General features: G+C 40.4%; 1 long non-coding RNA gene across 1 annotated transcript in view; it reads right to left on the minus strand.

The window, feature by feature from the left end:
- Positions 1-15,581, minus strand: part of LOC148000447 (uncharacterized) — a 103,363-nt gene that overhangs the window by 41,152 nt on the left and 46,630 nt on the right. The window contains exon 2 of the long non-coding RNA XR_015639721.1: positions 2,421-2,518. This is a non-coding gene — a long non-coding RNA (uncharacterized LOC148000447). The remainder of the gene's footprint in view (positions 1-2,420; positions 2,519-15,581) is intronic.

Consider the following 15,581-nt stretch of genomic DNA (forward strand, 5'->3'; position numbering starts at 1 on the left):
CCATATTAGCTGACTGCTACCTGCAAATCATCCATAGAAAGTACCCACAACCTGTCAGGCATTCATAGGAAACACCTACAACATGTCAATCATCCGTAGGAAGGAGTTACAGCCTGTTTGTCACCTACATGGCAGACCCCCAACCTGGCAACCATCTGTGGGAAAAACCTGCAGCCTATCAAACACCCATAGGAATTGCCCACAGCCTTAGAACCATTTCTAAAAAATGCCCATATCCTCTGAAAATCCACAGAGAAAGTCAACAGCCTTTCAGTCATCTATTGGAAACACACACAGTCTGTTAGTCATCTAGAGGACACACACATTGCTTGAGAGTCATCCATAGGAAAAACTAAGTGCATGCCATGCATGCATAGGAAATGACCACAGCAAGCCAATTGTGCATAGGAATTTCCAATAGTCTGTCAGTTATCAAGAGAAAATTCACACAGTCTGTCAATTATACAAAGTAAATATCAACAGTATTCAATTAAATGTTAAACATAGAAATGTTCAAAAACCCACAACCCCCACACACTCACAACATAAATAGGGACGTGATAAACCTGGGAGACAGCACACAATAAATCATGCTGATAGCAAAGATCCATCTCTGCCTCCGGCTCCTCTCCTACATCATTCAGACCTCAGGTTTGCCATGCAGAGCCGATCCTGTTACCTTGCCTGCTTGAAATCAAATGGGGAGATGTTTGTGTTGATGAACTTCATCAATGTATTCTAATAGCTTTATAAAAATCATGTAGTGAAGGAAGCGCAGGATTTTGTTTCTGTTGACAGCACATTTTCAGAAGGGTTTAGTCCACGGTTTTTCTGCATACGGTAGCTAATTCTTCAGAGCTCCTGATAAAGCAGAAAAGTGTGAAAACAAGGCCCTGCCTTGTGTGTCCATTCAAGAGTCCAACCTCACTTTATTTCAATTATATTGACAATAGCAACAAGAAACGTCAGAAAAATGAAAGGAAATGCCTCATTGTGAATATGATCACAGTTTACCAAGGATATAAACACAAATGTTTACACAATATGAACATAGAATTAATATTTATTTAATAAATCCCAGTGAGAGGTTTACAGCGTGCCTCAATTGTTTACATTCCTGAATGAAAGACACACACACACACACACACACACACACACACACACACACCTACACAAAGGGAGTATAAAATAGTCATAGGAGGGAATACAAAGTGTGAAGCAGAGACTGAAGGAAAGGCCATCCAGAGAGTGCAACATAAGGGGATCCATCCCAATTGCAGTCACCAAACTCAGGCACTCTTGTGGATGCCAAGAGGTGCATGCTGACAGGAGCCTGATATAGGTGTCATCTGAGAGGCTCTGCCAGAGCCTGAGAAATTTAGAGGCAATGTTCTCAACAAACCATTGGACTGAGAAGTGGGACCACAATGGAGGAGTTAGAGAAAGGACCCCATAGGAAGAAAAACAATGTCAACCAACCAGATACCGCAGAGCTTCCAGGGACTAAAGCTCCAAGTAAAGCATACACATGGAGCAACCCCTGGCTCCAGCAGAATATGGAGCAGAAGATGGACCTTGTTGGGCATCAATGGGAAGGGAAGCCTGTGGTCCTGTGAAGACACAATGCCCCAGTGAAGGAGAATGCCAGGGCAGGGAAGCAGGTGGGAGTGGGTGGGAGGGTGGGGAGTGCCCTTATGGAGGCATGGTGTGGGGTGATGTGATGGGCTGAGGTTTTCTGGAGGGGAATCATTTCATATGTAAATAAAAAATCTTACGAATGAAATGAAAAAGAGTAGAGGGCTATTCCTATAAAAACTGGAAATCAATGGAAATAAATATTTTCTGAGGGCAGTTTAAAGAATAAAATGTCTGTGGAAATTTAGAAGATGGTAAGTGACCTCAAAACATTCCATGTTCTATGTTGAAGAGAATTTTGTCTTCTGAATTCTAAAACTGACTCTTTTTCCATTCTTAATCCTGTAGGAGAGCGAGGTCCACCTAATTCCTACTCTTTCATGCTTACTGATCAAGAAAATAGTTCTCTCCTTCTAAATTCACTGTTTATGAGTCTAGAACTTCTTTGTTGTTACTTTGGTTGCAACAATTGCATCCCCCTACACTCTGTTGCAACTCTGAGATTTTCAGTGCACTTTAAAAATTGATTCTATAGTATTTTATCCTTTGGAATATTTTTAGGTCTAGAGATATGGCTCAGTCGTTAAGAGCAGTGGCTAACTGCACTTCTAGGAGACCTGAGTCTAATATGCAGCTGTACATTTTGGCCTTCAACTGTGTGTAACTACAGTTTGAAGGGGATGTGGAATTCTATTCTGGATGCTACAGACACTACATTCATTTGGTGCACAGAAATACATGCTAAGTATCTATACAGGTCAAATATCAAAATAACACATACTTACCCATGGGTGTCTGTTTTTACCACCTATGTTGCACCTATAGTGTCCAGAAGAGAGGTTCAGGTCCCAGAGATGTAAGTGCTCTTAGGCACTGGATGATTCTGAGAATAGAAATAGGTTGTTGGAAAATGCAACCAACCCTTATCAATATTGAGTCATTCCTCTAAGCCCCACATTGATTTTCCCTATTTTATGGTGTAATTTTGCTTTGTTTTTGTCCATGGCAGTTGGAGCTCTTCAAGAGAGCACTACTTCTTAAGCCCTCCCAGGTCAGGCTTTCGGGTCCCTGGGTTTATCAATTAAAATTGGGGTACAAAGATAAGCAGAGAATTCTCAACAAAGGAATTTCAAATGGCCAAGAAGCACTTAAAGAAATCTTCAAAGTCCTTAACCATCTTTGAAATGAGAATCAAAATGATGCTGAGATTTCATATACACTGTTAGAAAGGCTAAGTCCATAATTTCAAGTGATAGTACATGCTGGTAAGGATGTGGAGCACAGAAAAGATGTTTTCATTGTTGCTGGAGTAGAAATTTGTACAATCAATTTGGAAAATTAATTTGGCATTTTCTCTGAATACTCAAAATAATTTTACCTCAAGACATAGCTATACCACTCCTAGGCATTTACACAAACGGTTACCTACTATACAACAGGGAAACTTGCTCAACTATGATCATAGTAGCTTTGTTCATAATACCCATAAACTAGAAACAATTCAATTGCCCCTAAAACAAGGATGGATAAAAAATAATGTGGTACATTTGCACTGTAGAATACTATTCAGCTATGAAAAACAAAGACATCTTGAATTTTGCAAGCAAATAGGTGGAAATTGAGAATATCATCCTGAGTTAGGTAACCCACACCCAAAAACATGCATTTAATGTACTGACATATAAGTGCTTATTAGTCAAAATTACAGTGTAATCATAATATACCGTATATACAGAAAGATACTGAATATGAAGGAAAGCTCAATATAAAATACCTGATTCTCACTTAGGAGGGGGAATAAAATAGTCATAGGAGAAATATGTAGGGAGAGAACTGAGTAAGAGAGGGATAGGAAGAGGAATAGGGAATGAGTTGAGTATGAAGTTTGAGGAGAGACAGAAGAGAGGGCTGGAGAACCAGAAGTGTAAATGAAAACCTATAGCTGGAGAGAGGGAGAGAGAGAGAGAGAGAATAAGAGAGAGAGAGAGAGAGAGAGAGAGAGAGAGAGAGACAGAGAGACAGAGAGACAGAGAGACAGAGAGACAGAGAGACAGAGAGACAGACAGAGAGAGACAGAGACAGAGAGACAGAGAGAGACAGACAGAGGCAGAGAGAGACAGAGTTGGGGGGTGCGGAAGGTGGGAACATCTTGAGGATATACCAGACACCTGGAGTGGGACATTTCCCACGGTAAATAGTGGTGACATTAGCTGATACTCCTGGCAGTGGGGATATGGAAACTGAAGATGCCACTTCTGTAGCCACACAGGAACTCCAGTGGGAATATAAGGACAACAACCCACAAGAAGACACAAAACTTTTGACCCCAAGTTTATCCTTCCTACAAGAAATGCAGAGAGAAATGTGGAGCAGAGACTATGGGAATGGACAACCTATAAAGGTCCTAAGTTTAGACCCATCCACAGGCAAGTACAAGTTCCTGACAATATTAATGATACTTTGTTATACTAGAAGACAAAGGAATCACTGAATCCTCCGCTGACAGGTTCTACCTAGCAGCTGACTGAAACAGATTCAGAAACCCATAGTGAAACATTGTATCATGCCTACAGACTCTTATGGGAGATTTAGGGGAATGAGTGAGGGCCTGGAACAGAACATCAACTACACAGAATACCAACAGAGTCATCTAAACTGAACCTTTGGGACCTCTCAGAGACTGAACAATGTAGTACATGAAGCAGACCTTGTCTGACACACATTTGTTGAAGATGTGCAGCTCACACTTTATTTCCAGTGCTAAAAGTGGGGTGGGAGCTCTTTTTAAAGCCTTTTCTTGTCTGTGAAATCTGATACTTTTTCTAGACTCAGTAGGAGTGGATGAACGTAATCCTGCTGTTTCTTGATGTGGCAAGGTGGGGGAATACTCACGGGGCTGGGGAGTTCAACCTCTTAGAGGAGGAGGAGAGGTGGGATGGAAGGAAGAATGGTGTTAGGATGGTCTCAGAGGGGGCAATGATTGAGATATAAAGTGAATAAAAATATTAAAAATAAAACAAAAGTATATGTAATATATAGCAGAGGACCCCTTGGTCAGGCTTCTGTCACAGAAGATGCCACTAATCCTCAAGAGATTGGAGGCCCCAGGAAGTTTAGACGTTTTGTGGGTGTGGATATCCCCAGTAGAATTGGCGGGGGGTTATGGGATCCAGAATTCTTGGGGAATGGGCCAGGAGGGGAATAATATCTAGAGTGTAGAATTGATTAATTTATTTACTAATTAAAAATTCTTTGGATCTTTGTAGATGTAAAATTGTCAGTATAACCCTTTAAGAAATTATTCATATCTACATCAAAATGATAATTCACCATTATAAAGCTCTCATGATCCTAGAGATGCAGATAAGATCTTGTCTATCTAGAGGATTAAATATTATTTATTGCATTATTAAAGTCAGAGTCTATATGACCAACTGAGGAGAGGTAAAATGGTTTTGAAATTATTCAACGTTAGTATTGAAAGACATCCTTGAGAGAATAGGGATACCCAGTGTCCTAGTTAGGGTATTACTGCTGTGAATAGACACCATGACCAAGACAAATCTTATGAAGGACAACGTTTAATTGGGGCTGGTTTATGTGTTCAGAGGTTCACTTGATTATCATCAAGGTAGGGGTATGGTGGCATCCAGGGAGACATGGTGCAGGAGGAGCTGAGAGACTACATCTTTATGTGAAGGCTGTTAGTTTAAGACTGACTCCCATGCAGCTAGGATCAGGGTCCTAAAGCCTACACCTCAGTGACACACATTCCAACATGGTCACAACTTGGAATATTGCTATTCCCTGGGCTTCACACATATAAACCATCAGACCCAGGATACAGTTCAATATAATAAAGACAAGATAAGAATGGTACACAGCAAATATCATTCTAAAATATATATGCCCAAGCATTCACACTAAATCAGAAATCAGAAATGTGAAAAGTATATTTGATCTTCCCCTGTTCAATAAAATCATTGAAGTCTTAGCTAGAATAAGAGCACAAGTGAATGAGATAGATGTACACCCTTGAAAGAATGAAGCCAATGTCACTTTATTTAGGCCTGGGTGGTTGATATACACAAAAGACTCTAAAGCCTCCACCAAAATTCCCCTGCAGCTATTCAATTGTTCAGCATTGTATTAGAAGAAAAGCAATGCATAAAACCAAGTTAGTTTCCTAAATCCAAATACCCAGCACACTCTGCAAATAAGCAAACTAACAGATTCTCACAGATATTATAGACTAAATATAACCAAGGAATTGAATGACTTGTACAGTTAAAAACTCTAAACTTAATGTAAATTAACAGAAGAAGATACAGTAACATGGAAAGGCCCCACGCTCCTAGGTCAGAAGGATTAATATGGTGGAGTTGGATGTGATGGTTTATATTTCCTTGGCTCAGGGGTGGCACTATTAGAAGCATGGTCCTGTTGTAGTAGGTGTGGCCCTGTTGGAGTAGGTGTGCGACTGTGTGTAAGGGGTTTAACACACTCATCCTAGCTGCCTAGAAGGCAGTATTCTGTAGGACCATCCAGATGAAGATCTACAGCTCTCAGATCCTCCTTCACCATGTCTGATTGGTGGCTGCAGTGATCCTGCTGTGATGATAACAGGTCTGAACCTCTGAGGCTGTAAACCAGCCCTAATGAAATGGTTTCCTTTTAAGAGTTGCATTGTCCATGGTGTCTGTTCACACAACTAAAGTCCTAAGCTGAGGAATATTGAATGGCTGTGAAGTACCTATAGAAATGTTCAACAACCTTAGTCATCAGGGGAATGCAAATCAAAACAAAGCTGAGATTCCTCCTCACACTCCTCAGCATGGCTAAGAACAAAAACTCAGGTGATGACAGATGCTGGCAAGGATGTGGAGAAAGAGGAACACTCCTCCACTGTTACTTGGATAGCAAGCCAGTACAACTGCTCTGGAAATCAGTTGGGAGTTTCCTCAGAAAATTGGACATATTACTACCTGAGGACCCAGGTATACTCATTCCTGGGCATAGAATCAATAGATGCTCCAACATATAACAGACAAACATGCTCCAGTAAGTCCATAGAAGCCTTATTTTTAATAGCTAGAATCTGGAAAGAACCCAGAAGTCCATCAACAAAAGAATGGATACAGAGAATGTGGTACAATTACACAAACGCAGTACTACTCTGCTATTAAAAAGACAATGACTTCATGAAATTCATAGGCAAAAGGATGGAACTAGAAAATATCATCTTGAGTGAGGTGACCCTATCAGAAAATAACACAGATGGTGTGCACTCACTGATAAGTGAATAGTAGCCCTGAAGCTCAGATGAGCCAAGGTGCAATCCACAGATCACATAAAGCTCAAGAATAAGGACAACCAAAATGTCTATGTGTCAGTATTTCTTAGAAGGGGGAACAAAAATATTTATAGTAGGAAATATGAAGCCAAAATTTGGAGAAGGGTATGAAGAAAAGTATAAATAAATAAATAAATTTAAAAAATCAAAATAAAAATAAAGAAAACATCCACAGTATATGGGGAATTGACAGCACTTTATCAAATTACACTGATCCATAGAGATAACTGCATGCAGAAGACAGAAACTTAGTCCATTTCTACACCAAGCACAGAAGTCAATGCCACATACATCACATACACACGGATCTGCATAATACTTCACACAACAAATGTGGCAGATGAGAAAATAGGAAATATGTTTGACTTTACTGTACAGAATGGTACTTCCTGAACATTAGTCCTATAGCACAGAGAATAAAAGCAACCATTCATAAATCATACCTCCTGAAAATTAAAACATGGCATAAATCAATGATCATCATCATTTGACTGAATATGATGCCTCTGCCATTCGTAAAAATCTTAATAGATTCTTATAAAAATAAGTATATTTACAATACAAACCAAGATAAACCTTATCTATTAAGCTTCACACCTACCAAGTAGCATTCATGATACGTAAAGTAGTCTGCATGATTTCAGAACAGAAATGCAAACATGGTTATCCCAAAGCTACAAATACTGCAAAGTAAACCAGTTACTGGCTCGTAAGATGTTCTGGTACAGTAGTGGAACACATATTATGGAAATAATTCTCTTTCCTGATTCTATTTCAGACACACTCTATGTGATGGAAGCCAGGCCTGAAACTGCTAAAGCAGCCAAAATCCTAAGAGTAGATATGTCCTGAGCCAAGAGGAAAACTCAGTACTCTTATCCGTATCAATGAAATGACTGTCATAGCTATAGATCTGTGTTTGGAACCCTCATTAGAAAAGCATCATCTTCTTGTAGGCTATAGACACTAACACAGAGACCCCAACCTGGAAAGTGTACAGAGAAGGTGGTAACTCCATTTTAAATGGGATGACTTCTTTACATCTCTCCCTCAAGACTTCATTATCTCTATAGCAAATAAATGTAGAGATTCTAAGAGATTGGGGTGATAGATTACTGTAGTGAGTGACTTACAGACATAATACCAAGTCCCTAGTAAAAGAGAAGAAAAAACAACATGGAATCTGAGAAGTAATACTAAGAAGTCAATAGGATTCAAACAAGGAATTGCTGAGTGGATGAAGGTAGAGGTCAGTACTTTCCCTTTCGTGCATTCAGAGGACCTGTGGGAGCATCACCTAAGGACGGCACAATGGCACCAGCCACCCTGGGTTTCCCTTCAGTATTTAGGTATTTTAGTAATATCTTGCAATTTAATGAGTATAAATATCCTCCACTTGGGAGGACAGATGTGATGTTTGGATTCCACTGAGCATGGATGTTTGTTAAAATTTATTCTCAGTCTAATAGGTCAGGTCTGCACCTGAAGGGTGCACTGTGCACTCACTGATTTTGGTGAACAGGATTTTATGTGTGAAAAGAACAAATACTTCTCACGCACTTACCAGATGACACAATCCAGGAGACTTGACCCCCGATCAAGGAGAATCCATGTCTCTGTGAGACCACATTATCCTGAAAATGACTCATTTCTTCTGCTTTTTCGTGATTAGGCAGGTAGCAGGCCAGTAACAAGAATGACTATATATATATATATCCAATTGAATTAAATTTTTTCAGAGATAAGTGACATCATGAACATCAGATGACAATTGGAGAAATGGTATTTTATGGAGTCAGGTCTTCACATGTTATAAAGTTGTAAAGGAAAGGCAGCAGAGCATTGTGAGAAAAACAGTCCAAGGAGATCAATGGACCCAGATGTGTAACCATGTAACTATCTGCCCAGGGTTTCAACAGAGGTCAATGTGTTGCATTGTTGAGATGGCAGCTCTGTCCCCCTTTGCACAAAATCAGATACCACTTAGGCTCATGCACTGCTTCCTCAGGACTTAGCCCTTCCTTTGGGTTAGTTGTCAGTGTCCACAGCCTGCACTAAGCCAACCTTATCAATCAGGCCACTGTTCAGTATTCATTTTAATCTCTCAGAGACTCTCAGTCCACTCCTTTGTAGCTTCCCATCACACATGTGCCTTCTTGCCTTTAGCTGTTTGTATGTAGTGCTTCTAGGTTTCTGGTTTGTGCTGTCTTCACTGTAACCCTCCACCATAGAGCCTATAGTTTGACCAAACACTGACCTCTAACTCTGTCTTTCAGTTAAATCTCTTCCCGATATATACTACATGCACTTAATATGTGAAGGGAGTGTACATTGCCTGTCCCTCTGATTTGTGAGGATATATCATAAAGTTGCTAAATAGAACACCTTGGTGTCACAGACTGTATTGTTTGTCCAAGGGACTTAGCATATGTGTTTTGAATTAAACTGCTTGCCTCTTAATTGTAAGAGTTTCCCATTAAAATGTTCAAAGTGAAAGTCTTGCATTTTAAAATTTTTATTGCATCAGTAGCTTTTTAGTGTATTTTCAAGGGAAAACAATCTTTAACCCTACTCTTACTTCTCATATTATCAAGTCATGTGTTATTAGTTGGCAAAGAGAAGACAGTTGAAATGTGGCTTCTCTGAATTTTCGTTCTTTCCTTTCCTTCCTCCTTTCTTTCCTTTTTTTCTTTCTTTATTTTTGTAAAACGTTTATTCTGCTCCCTCCACAAGTGGCCATTAATGGTGACTTTATGAGCCATTCCAAATACCTGAGATGATGGTGATGCTCCATTCTCGTGTAGGGCGTTTTGAGGAAATCACCCTTATTATATTCATGACTGTCATTACTTTGTCACATCCAGAAGACCTAGTTTCACAGCACGTCTACCCACATTTTGTCCTTATATCTTTTCTGACTCCCTCTTCCACAACAGTACCTGAGCCTTGGAGGATGTTGTGCTGCTTGATTTTAATGAACTTTCCATAAATCTACATATAATCTGGGAAGACTAAATCAGAGTAGAGGTATCTTCTCCATCACATTGTCTTGAAGGAAGTCTGTGGGTCATTTTCTGTGGTTAAGGTAGAATGTCCCCTGTAATTGTAGGTGGTGATACTAGATGTTGGTACTTCTGGGTGGATGGGCCTCAGTTGTATAAGAAAACAGGTTGAGGGGCTGGGGATTTAGCTCAGTGGTAGAGCGCTTGCCTAGGAAGCGCAAGGCCCTGGGTTCGGTCCCCAGCTCCGGAAAAATAAAAAAAAAAAGAAAACAGGTTGAGCAAATCATGTGAACAAGGCAGTAATCTCTGCCCCTCCCCTCTCTCTCTCTCTCTCTCTCTCTCTCTCTCTCTCTCTCTCTCTCTCTCTCTCTCTCCCCCTCTCTCCCTCTCTCTCTCTGAGTGTGTGTGTGTGTGTGTGTGTGTGTGTGTGTGTGTGTGTAAGTGACAAAGTCCATATGTAGAGGTGAGACTGCAATGTCTTAGAATTGGTTTGATCCTCCTACCAAGATTGCAGGTCATCAGGCTTGAATGGAAAATGAACTTAGGTGCTGTGTCATCTCAATGGTTGCTTTCCTACAAATTTCTTCCCATTGACATTCTTTTCATTTAAAAAGCAGAAGCATTTCTAATATATCTGTCACTTTCTAAGTACATCAAATCTTAGACAATATTAAGGAACACGTAAGGATGTGCAAGTACTTTAGAGGCAGTGCGAGTTTGCTTCACACATGGAAGGCAGCTCTCGAACTGTGAAGACAAGCACAACATTTTAAGGGAAGTAAATAATTTTTAGTACAATAAATAATTGTATAAGACACCAGGGCCTGACACTCAAGTTCCTGATTTTTTTTAATTCATTTGTGTCCAGAAGAAGTCAGTGTGTTTTTCCTGCTGTTTGAAATATTTCCAGAAGTTTATGTAAAGGTATAGGCTTATAGCAATTTTTTGTCCAAAATATATAAAGATGTCTAAAATCTCAACAGTAAAAGGTCAGCATGGGCAATGGATTTCAAGACCTTTCTCCAGAGATTTCCAGCTAGATACCTAGCTAGAAGAACATACCAACCAGAAAAGCAACAACTTTTGGTCCAGCCCCTGCTCCAGTTGCTCAGGCCACACATGAATATCGAGCTGCATATCTTCTACACATGTACTGGGAGGCCTGTCTCCAACCCCTGTATGTTCTTTTGCTGGTGGTTCAGATGCTGAGAGCCCAAAGTGTCAAGTTTAGTTAACTCTGCTGGACGGCCTATGGAGTTTCATTCCCCTTGAGGGCTGCAATCCTTCTTCTGAATCTTGTATATGAGTCCTTAAGTTCTACCCAGTGTTTAGCTGTGGATGTCTGCATCTGTCTGAGTAAGCTGTTCAGTGGAGCCTCTCAGAGGACAGCCATGCTAAACACTTGTCTGTAATTGTTATAATTGTTATAAAATACTCTGTTATAGAGTATTATGAAATGTCAAGGATTGGTGCTTGCCCACGGATGGGTATCAAGTTTGGCTAGTAATTAACTGTCTATTCCCTCAGTCTCCACTCTGTCATCAATTGCTGATTTTTTCTTTCAGTTTGTTTATATGGCGGATGACTTGTTGAGTGTTTGTAACTGAACCATCCCTGCTTTCCTGGTATAAAACCTACTTTGCAAGTATTTTCTGTAGTTGTTTTGAAGAGACTTCGATAGCTCAGTTCACAGAGCACTGGAGTGTAGTTGACACATACATTTTATAAATACTCCTATAAGTTTCTCATTTATATATAACATATAGTATAATAAAATGATATATATATATATATTCATATGCTGAGTGTGTAGGTCAGTGGTGGAGCACTTGTATGGCACATGTGAGACTGTAAAGGAACTGAGAAATAGCAACCTTCTATATTACTGTTGGAACTATAAATATAAAATGGTTCATCCTCAAGCAGCTGAATATGTACAGAACTTATAAATGACAAAAGGGAGGAACCCCAAGAAGTATAGCGTGATGAATAGGTAAACAAAGTGTGGCATATCAATACAATGGACTAGTATCTAGCAATGACAAGAGGTATTCATAATAATCCTAAAACATGAAAACACATTACAATCCCTAAACTCAGTGAAAATAGCATTTTTAATGACCAAAAAGCTTTATTTTTATATTAGATCATTAATTTCTATTAAATACCTAGAATGAACTGGTTGGTGGTGACATATGCCTTTAATCCCAGCACTCAAGAGGCTGAGACATGTAGTTCTCCATGAGTTTAAAACCAGCCTGGTCTACAGAGTTAGGTATCGGACAGCCAGGGATGCTACACACACACACACACACACACACACACACACACACACACGGACATACACGCACTCACACAATCAATCAATCAATCAATCAATAAATCAATCAAACACCTCAAAAACAAGACAACAAAAAGAAATCAATCAATTAAACACAACAACTGCAGCAGCAGCAGCAGCAACAACAACAGCAACAACAAACACTAACAGAATGAGAAACGTAAAGCAGAAGTTAGATTGGGTACCAGCTTGTTTCCTCATTAATCAAAGGGCCCCTCAGAAAACCATTCATATTATGGGCTATTGCAATGGCATTGGAGCTGTACACAACCTGGTTTTAAGGTTCTATATTTGAAGGTCATACTTTTATCATCAAAGAGGGATAGTTGGAACTGGTGCCTAAAAAGTTGATAGGGGGTAGGCTGTGGAGTAAAAAAGAGTAACTTGTAATGGCCCAGGGTTTCCTGTCAAAGATGAGAATGTTTTTAAAACAATAGGGTGATGGGAGCATGACTTTAATAAAATACTAAGAAACCACTACTACATTGTATGCTTGTAAGTAATGAACTTAGCACATAAGTTTACTACATACCTGTGAACCTATTATTATTGAAACATTATGCTTATTTCCTATGTGTGAAAGTTTTGCCCATGTGTCTGTCGGTGCACTACATGCATGTCTGGGCCTGTGAAGACATAAGAGGGGTCTAGATCACCTGGAATTAGATTTGAAGATGCTTTTGGGCTTCCACGTAGGTGTCATTGTAGGTTGCAGGGTTTGTAGGTGACAGATATTGAGGATTAACTTTGCCCTCCAGTAGCAGACAGGGTACCTTCCAGTATTATGAACTCTGGTTAGTAGGGTGAAGAGTCTAGCTAGACCCCGGCTCAACCTCTCCCACTGTGATGACAGAAGTGTTACCATCAGAAATCAGTCCTGAACATCAGATTGTGTAGACCAACCAATAGTCTTGACACAAGCCTGTGACAGTTGAGGCTTCCTATAGGACCCTATGGTTAATGACTCAGCAGTTTGTTACCCATTCCTGTTACTGGAGGTGAAATTGTGTGACACAAGATGTCTAGGTGGAGCCTTGTGTCCTCTGTTAGTTTTTGGCTCCGTATGTATTCCCTTGGCGCATGCATGCATATATATATAAAAATATATATGTGTATATATATATATATGTATTTATATATGTTTTTTTTTCATTTGTTTTTTTAACTTGGTGACAAATATTAAACTGTTATACTTGGCACTTTTTGCTTTTGTTCGCTGAGAGAAATGTAGAATAAACCCACAGTGTTTTTGGAATAGGTGAATGATTGCCTTTTAAGGTGACTGGCATTGACAGTAGTGGAAAAATAAATAACCACAAAATAACATACATGTATTAATAAATCCTGTCAGGGAGAAAAGTACTGAGACAGAGGTCACAGAGACTTCTCGGTGATGAAAAGAGAAGTGGCCTCGATCCTGGACATGCTTGGGGCGTTTACCTCCCTGGCCGTTTTGAGACTGTCCATTCTAACCAGTGCTGGAGGACTCCTCCCCCCATCCATGTACTTCTGCTTCCTGGAGCTGTTGTGGGCATTCACCAAGATGGCGGATGTGAGACTTGCTCTGTCTGGGCTGTCCAGTGTGGGTGAACCCCACATCAGCGGACTTCCAGAACAAGCCCGATCCTTAAAGGCTTTGTGGTCTCTCGGGGCTGTCTGTCAGAACCAACAACTGCAGGATGGAGGTGCGGTCATCTCCACAAGGACTTCATCTGCTCAAGAGGTAAAGGGGCAGCACGCAAGTCTGGAGTTTAGGAAGGAAGGATTTGGCCTGTGATACACAAGGAGCAAAGGCAGCCCTCACATACATCCCCTGTTTTCCTGCCTCATTACAAACAGCTCTGTAGCATCACATAAATCAGTCAGCAACCATTCTACAAGGGCTCACAGAAGACATCTGAAGCAGATGACACCGTCTCTGGGAAGGTAACTTACTACTTCTGAGATAGAATCTCACTTTGTGGGCAGCCTGGTCTACAGAGAAACCCTGGCTCAAAACACCAAACCAAAGTAAAACCCCCAAAACATTAACAGAGCCCAGGCAATCTCACAAGTCTCTGCAGCACCATTTGCCAAACAGCAAGTCAAGGCGTTCTGCTGCTCTCCCTAGCTGCTTGTCTCTCTTCAGGATCCCTAAGCATCCTTTTCATGATGGGTACCAGGTGACCCATGATTTGAAGACAGAGCCCAAGCCTGGGGACTCCTGAGTCTATACCTGCTGAATGCTCTTAGTCATATGAGACCTCCACCCTGTGTGACAGCAGGTCCTAGGCCTTAATGAAACTACCTAATTTTATTTTTATGTATAACTTAAGTTGTGTAAACATACAAAAAGGCACACAGATACAGACACACATGCACGCGGGCAAACACACACACACACACACACACACACACACACACACACACACAATCGTTTTACCTCTATGTATTTTCTGTGTACCATGTGTGGTAGAACATGGTGCTGGTTCCCCTGGGGCTGCAGCCATAAACAGTTGTGAGCTGCCCTGTGTGTTCTAGCAATCAGAACTGAGTGTTATTCAAACCAAAACTAGAGCTGGTCACTGCCATGCCCCCATGTAGATTTTCTTTTTGTTTTTCCTATTTTTGTTCTTTTTTCTTTTTTATTGGATATTTTATGTATTTACATTTCAAATGTTATCCCCATTCCCCCTCCATAACCCCTGATTCTATGAAGACTTTATTAATATATAGAGCATTAATTATAATAGACAGCACTCGAAAATTTATCATAAGACAAATTGTCAACTTTAGGGCAATATCAATAATGAATATTAGATCAACATTACCTGTTTGCTAATGGATAAAAGACATTTTGAACAGGAACTGTGACCATGTCCCCCTCACAGAAGGTGAGTGAGGACCTTCTGTTCTGTTGATTTTGCACTGATATACATGTGAAGGTTAGAGATTGCCATTGTCTTTCTCTCACTTTCCAGTGCCCCACACATGTGGAGCTAAGTGTGTAGTGGTCAGAGGACAGAGCTAACTGATGGTTCTGTTCTGGCTTCTGAGGACTGAACTCAGGCCATCAGGCCTCCCTGTGGGTTCCACCCCTGGTCCCTCTGTTCTAGAGACAAACCTCACCCAGCCACGTCCCTCGTGTGATTGATTTACTATCTTGGAGCACATTGATATTCACACTTGCAGGCAAGTAAGCCTTGGGGCTCCCCTTATCCCCACATCTACAGTCGGGTTTTCAGGGCAAATGTTTTACCAAGTGAGGTTT

The sequence above is a fragment of the Rattus norvegicus genome, chromosome 16 (genome assembly GCF_021556685.1).
Source record: "Rattus norvegicus strain SHRSP/BbbUtx chromosome 16, alternate assembly SHRSP_T2T, whole genome shotgun sequence".
Taxonomy (NCBI): Eukaryota; Metazoa; Chordata; class Mammalia; order Rodentia; family Muridae; genus Rattus; species Rattus norvegicus.